This window comes from Ambystoma mexicanum, chromosome 11 (assembly GCF_040938575.1).
Source record: "Ambystoma mexicanum isolate Mex_15411 chromosome 11, UKY_AmexF1_1, whole genome shotgun sequence".
NCBI classification, from domain to species: domain Eukaryota; kingdom Metazoa; phylum Chordata; class Amphibia; order Caudata; family Ambystomatidae; genus Ambystoma; species Ambystoma mexicanum.
This window is the reverse complement of record NC_090934.1, coordinates 358,338,274-358,344,273: the sequence shown is the minus strand read 5'-3', so window position 1 is coordinate 358,344,273 and position 6,000 is coordinate 358,338,274.

Sequence of the window (6,000 nt, the reverse complement as noted above, 5' to 3'; positions counted from 1 at the left end):
TAGTTAAAACATACATGAGAGGCTTGTGGTCCATTCGTATAATATAAAATTAACACCCCACAAGAATGTACTAAAATGTTTGGATGCCCACATAACGGCCAAGGCTTCCCTCTCTATTACTGCATACCTTCTCTCAGCACTCTTGAAGCAAAAGCCATGCGGTGACAACTACCATTCTCCCACTGTTCTAGAACCGCACCCACGCCTGATTCACTGGCGTCAACCGTTAACACAGTTTTGTTCTTGGGACAGAATGAACCCAAGGATGGTGCGCAATCCGCATCACCCTTCAGATTTTTAAACTCCTCCTGGCAACTCTCTGTCCATTCAAATCGGACATTTTTCTTCAACAACGCCCTCATATTAACAGTCTTTTCAGCATACAAAGCAATTAACCTCACATAGTATTTAGTCATCCCCAAGAATGATCTAAGCTGCTCCTTATTGACAGGGGCGTACGCGTCCTTCATGACCTTCAATAATTCTTCTTTTGGACATATGCCCATCTCGTCCAATGTGTGCCCCAAATACGTTACACTCAGCACTCCCACATGACATTTAGACCATTTTACTGTCAAACCACTTTCCATCAACAACTTCATCACTTTCATCACTCTGTTGTTGTGCTCTATGTGGTCCCTTCCCCACACCAATATGTCATCTTGGAAATATTCCATCCCAGACATTCCACCAAAGAGATTTTGCATAAACCTTTGAAATACAACAGACGCCGATGCTAGTCCAAAAGGCATACGGTAGAAGCGATATGCTCCAAACGGTGTGACAAGCGATGTTAATGCACGTGAATCATCACGCAACTCTATCTGGTAATAAGCGGATGATAAATCAAAAGTGGAGAAACATGTAGCCTTTCCCATACACGCCAACAGCTCATTTATATTGGGCAAGGGATACCAGTCTATCCAAATTTTAGCATTAAGCTCCCTTAAATCTACACACATCCTCATACCTCCATCAGCCTTACGCGCCAACACCACAGGTGACAACCATTTCAAACATTCTATTTCTTCATTTATACCGGCTGCCTGGAGTTTGTGGAGCTCATCCTTCAAACCATCACGGGCCATCCTGGGCATCTTCCTCATTTTGTGAACTTTCGGTACTGCTCCTCTTTTAAGAACAATTTTATGTGAGAATCCTCTAGTCTCCCCAATTTAACTGAGAATATAGTGGGAAAAGCTTCCCTGATGTATTCAGAAGTCACTACACCAACAGTAATTTTTTCTTCACCGCCCTCAACACTCAATACGGGCACAGGTTTCCCCCAGCGTATTTCCATGTCGAGGGCAGCTTGTTCATCCCAACCTAAAACGGTATCTCACTTATGTGCAACATAGAGCTTCCCTTTGGTGGAGCACCACTCGAATTCAATTTTGGCCCACTTATAACCTAGCACCCTGATGGGCTCACAACCATAAGCATAGGGATTTATATCTGACGGGTAACAGGGTTGATACATCCTTGCCGTAACTCTCAGCATATTGTTCTGGAGACGTCATGGTGTATGCGGATCCCGTATCCACCATCAATTGTAGCTGCACCCCATTCACAGACAACACAGCCCATGGACCTTTCTTTTTCTCTGCATCACTCACATTCAACAACCCTCCCTCATGAGGCCTCTCGCATGCTGAATCATGTGCCCCATCGCTCACATAACCGATCACAGTTTCCGAAATTTTTAATCTAACATCCTCACAGTTTGCCTGTTCTTAGCAATAGCAATGTGCCCCCTTCCTTTGCATTTCCTGCATTCTGCGTTTATTGCAGGGCATTCTCTTGCTCCTGTGGCATGCCCCCTCCAGCCACACCTCTTGCACAATTCTCTTGAGCCAAACGTTCACTTTGTTGTCCCTGGAATGCGTGTTTTCTCCTCTGCCACTTTCTCCTTTGTTTGCTCTTCCCTTGTAGTCCCCAGGTCCTTTCTTAGCCACTATGGCATGTACTGTCTCATTTCTTTCAGTCACCTCTTCCACACTTATTCTCGACTCTTCGATGGCTCTTGCCATTTCTATTACCTTCTCCAACGGGGGATCTTTTTCAATCCACAACCTTTCTCTTACTCTAGCGTTACTGGTCTTCATCATCATATGGTCACGAATGTACTCATCCAGAACGCGCGTACATTTGCACGTGGAAATGAGTGTTCGCAATGCTGTTACATATACATCAATACTTCCCCCGTTACTTGGGCTCTAGAAAAGAAATTATACCTCTCCAGTACCACATTTGGTCTCTTACCAAACCGCTCCTCAAGTTTCTTGAGCGCGGTTTCATACGCACTCACAGTCTCCTCACCATCCCCAGCACCAGGCACTCATACAGCTTCACCTGAATACTCGTTGTCCCTCCGTCCCCAAACAGTTCAACAATGCTGCTTCTTTGTCATCATCAGTATATCTTGCACCACCCGCTGCTCTCAAATACACTTTAAATGTGTCTATCCAGAGATCCCAGGGAACCGAGGGCTCCCCTGGATTGGGGAGAATGCTGGTGGGGGACGAGCGTTGGTCTGCTGCATTTTGATTCATGACTCTGCCTTCCTTAGCTAAAGTTTGCTAGTATGGGTCTGCAGTTGTGATGATAGCAAAATGTTGCGCTTTAAAATGTATCCAAACTCTGTGTACCGTCCGTTCGTTGTGTTTTGATTTCATATAGTGTGTTCTGCGTAGTTTCAATGCTCAGGGATTAGTGCTCCCTGCTGTTCTCTCAACAAATGCTGTCAGTTGCTAGGCAACCTGTGCGTGTGCACACGTGACTGCCATGTCCTTGGGCCCGCGAGGCCTGACGCTCGTGGAGGAGTGTCTCTGGACCTCCTTCCCCTTGACAACTTCCTAATAAGTGGGGGGGCGGGCCCGCTACCTCTTTCGTCCTTCCAGATGATGTGCCCCGGGCCGCCCGGGCCCCTTTGCTTCGCTCTCTATGCGCTCGTGAGGGGGAGGGAGGACGGTTTCCCCTACCTCCGTTCTGTCCGCGCTGCACTCCTGTCGTCTTTCGCTTCCTCTCAGGCCAAACAATCTGGAATTTGTCCGCCGGCGTGCAGAGGAGGGCCGGTGTAACGTTGAATTCTGCTCATCGTCGAAAAATGCTTAGGCTGCTACTGCGCATGCGTGAATTTCAATGGCAAAGCAAAATCCGACGGTACTGTAACGTCGGATTTTGCTTACCCGTCAGAAAATGCTTTCTGGTCTATGGGCCAGGGGCACGGGCAGGGACAGTGCTACATTAACCCCATGTTTCCACAGGGCATATTATTTATTTACAGGGCATATTATTTATTTTAACCCTATGTTGTGCAGGGCAGTGCATTAACCCGTCAGAAAATGCTTTATGGTCTACGGGGCAGGGACAGCGGGGCCAGGGGCAGGGGCATGGACAGTGCTACATTATCCCTATGTTTCCACAGGGCATATTATTTATTTACAGGGCATATTATTTATTTTAACCCTATGTTGTGCAGGGCAGTGCATTAACCCCTCAGAAAATGCTTTCTGCTCTACGGGGTAGGTGCAGGGACAGCGGGGCCAGGGGCAGGGACAGTGCTACATTAACCCTATGTTCCCACAGGGCATATTATTTATTTACAGGGCACATTATTTATTTTAACCCTATGTTGTGCAGGGCAGTGCATAAGCCGTCAGAAAATTCTTTCTGGTCTACTGGGCAGGGGCAGCGGAGGCAGGGGCAGGGGCAGCTCTACACTAACCCTATTAACCCTATGTTTCCACAGGGCATATTATTTATTTTAACCCTATGTTGTGCAGGGCAATGCATTAACCCGTCAGAAAATGCTTTCTGCCGTCAGAAAATGCTTTCTGGTCTACGGGGCAGCAGCAGCGGAGGCAGGGGCAGGGGCAGCACTACATTAACCCTATTAACCCTATGTTTCCACAGGGCATATTATCTATTTTAACCCTATGTTGTGCAGGGCAGTGCAGCATAGCATTAACCCGTCAGAAAATGCTTTCTGCTGTCAGAAAATGCTTTCTGGTCTACGGGACAGGGGCAGGGGCAGCACTACATTAACCCTATGTTTCCACAGGGCATATTATCTATTTTAACCCTATGTTGTGCAGGGCAGTGCAGCATTAACCCTATGGTGGCAATTTTGTAGCCTATGTTACATCATTTATGGTGCGATTGCAAAATCAGACGGCAGCCTAAGCAAAGTCTGACAGCACGTAAAATGCCATTTTCTGCTGCCCTGCAAAGCCGCCTTCCTGGGCAACTGGAGCTGTGCCTCAGCCTTTTTAACCCTATGTTGCATCATTTGGGCATCCTAAGCAAATTCTGACGGCAGCCTAAGCAAAATCTGACGGCACGTAAAATGGCATTTTCTGCTGCCCTGCAAAGCCGCCTGTGAGCAATTGTGCCAACTTAACCCTATGATGGCTTGGCACCGTCCTTCCCGGGCAACTGGAGCTGTGCCTCATCATTTTTAACCCTATGTTGCATCATTTAGGTAGTGATAGCAAAAGCTGGCGGCGAATCCGCTGTGGATTTGCGGGTATGGCGTCCTTTCATTTTTCTTTTATTCTTTTAGAATATTAAGGCTGTTTTTGTTTAGTTCACACATGTTTACTAGTAATGTGATGATTGTTTTGTAAAGGTACATTTAAACCAAACACAATAAAAAATGTTTTTTAAAAAAGTATTGAGTCCTTTCCTTTCCCCAGCTGTATAACCTGCAGGCTTGTCTGGGCCTATTTTCAACTCGAAGAGCCCTCCCCCTCCCCTGTGGTGTTATCTATTGTGGTGGTTGCCCTCCCCGGGCTTTCATTTTGCCTTAAAAGTTAGCCTCCTTGGTGCTTTTATTCTGGTTCTGGGCCTCTCAGACCCCTCGAGCCTCATGGGGGGCAGAAGAAACCCCTCTATGTAATGTCTTCGAGGTCCGATCTTGTGGCGATGAGGTGCTGGTCGGTCCCCCTCCTTCTCCCCTGGGCCTCCTTTTGTGGGACGTCTGTTCTGGAGCTACTTGGGGATTCTCTCCTCGTGGAGGTCCACGGGGCTATACCTGGCAGGTTGTTTCTCTCTCCTCGACCAGGTCTGCGGGGCCCCCAGTCCTTTACTTCCCCCGCTTTTATGGGGCAACGTCTGCCAGCGACCCCCCGCCTGGGTTATCAGCTGTGTCCCTCTTGATTATAGAGGATTCTTTTCCTGGGGTTGCCACATTTTGTCTGGTTAGGAGTGCCTGCCCCCCCTGGAAAGCTCCACCTTAGCTCCTTTATCCTGCTCTGGGGGACCGGGGTGTCTGGGTCACTCTTGTGGGCCCTTGATCTTCTCCTCTACGCTTGCCCCTTCAAGGCTCATGCTGTCCCCCTGTTGCTCTCCTCTACGCTTGCCCCCCTGTTGCTCTCCTCTATGCTTGCCCCTTCAAGGCTCCTGCTGTCCCCCTGTTGCTCTCCTGTACACTTGCCCCTTCAATGCTCCTGCTATCCCCCTACCTACGCTTGTCCCGTCAAGGCTCAGGGCTGGCTCCGGCTGCTTTCTCACACATAAGGCACTGGATGGAGGGAGAGGCTCTTTGCAAATAAAACTAGCTGTTTAGGTGCTGCAGATGAAAGTGCTTGAATTGCCTGGGCCTCCCTTTCAGGGCCCGACAGAGGAGATGAGTAGTGCCTTTGAAGGGTTAGGCTTGCCCAACCTACTTAATGGGATGCTAATGAACCTGCTACTAAAACAACTACCCTTTTGTGAGGGTCCAATAAGTAATGATATTGAGCATTGATTTCTAATACTTTAAGGAATGTAGCAGGCAGACTGTTGTGATATGCACTTAGTTAGCAAGCCACACCATTTTTAAAATGTTCGTAGGTAGGCCACCCCCATCAGGTATTAGACCATGGACATCATGCAAAACACGCCCCCAAATGACCACCCACCCCCTTACTTTCTTACCCTACTCAACGCCCTGGGAGTACTTGAAGCAGGGTATGGGTAACACATAAAACATTCTTGCAGAGGGCTGGTTGTGGGTTC